This window comes from Limulus polyphemus, unplaced genomic scaffold (genome assembly GCF_000517525.1).
Source record: "Limulus polyphemus unplaced genomic scaffold, Limulus_polyphemus-2.1.2 Scaffold2313, whole genome shotgun sequence".
Taxonomy (NCBI): Eukaryota; Metazoa; Arthropoda; class Merostomata; order Xiphosura; family Limulidae; genus Limulus; species Limulus polyphemus.
This window is the reverse complement of record NW_013667923.1, coordinates 83,632-83,893: the sequence shown is the minus strand read 5'-3', so window position 1 is coordinate 83,893 and position 262 is coordinate 83,632.

The window sequence follows — 262 nt, the reverse complement described above, 5'->3', positions numbered from 1 at the left end:
CAAGCAGCACCCATCGCTACTCTTGTCTGATCAAATAATGGGATTTTACCGTCGTTGTTATAGCACACTAACGGCCCCAAGCAGCACTCATCGCTACTCTTGTCTGATCAAATAATAAGATTTTGCCGTCACTATTATAACACACTAACGGCCCCAAGCAGCACCCATCGCTACTCTTGTCTGATCAAATAATGGGATTTTGCCGTCACTATTATAACACACTAACGGCCCCAAGCAGCACCCATCGCTACTCTTGTCTGAT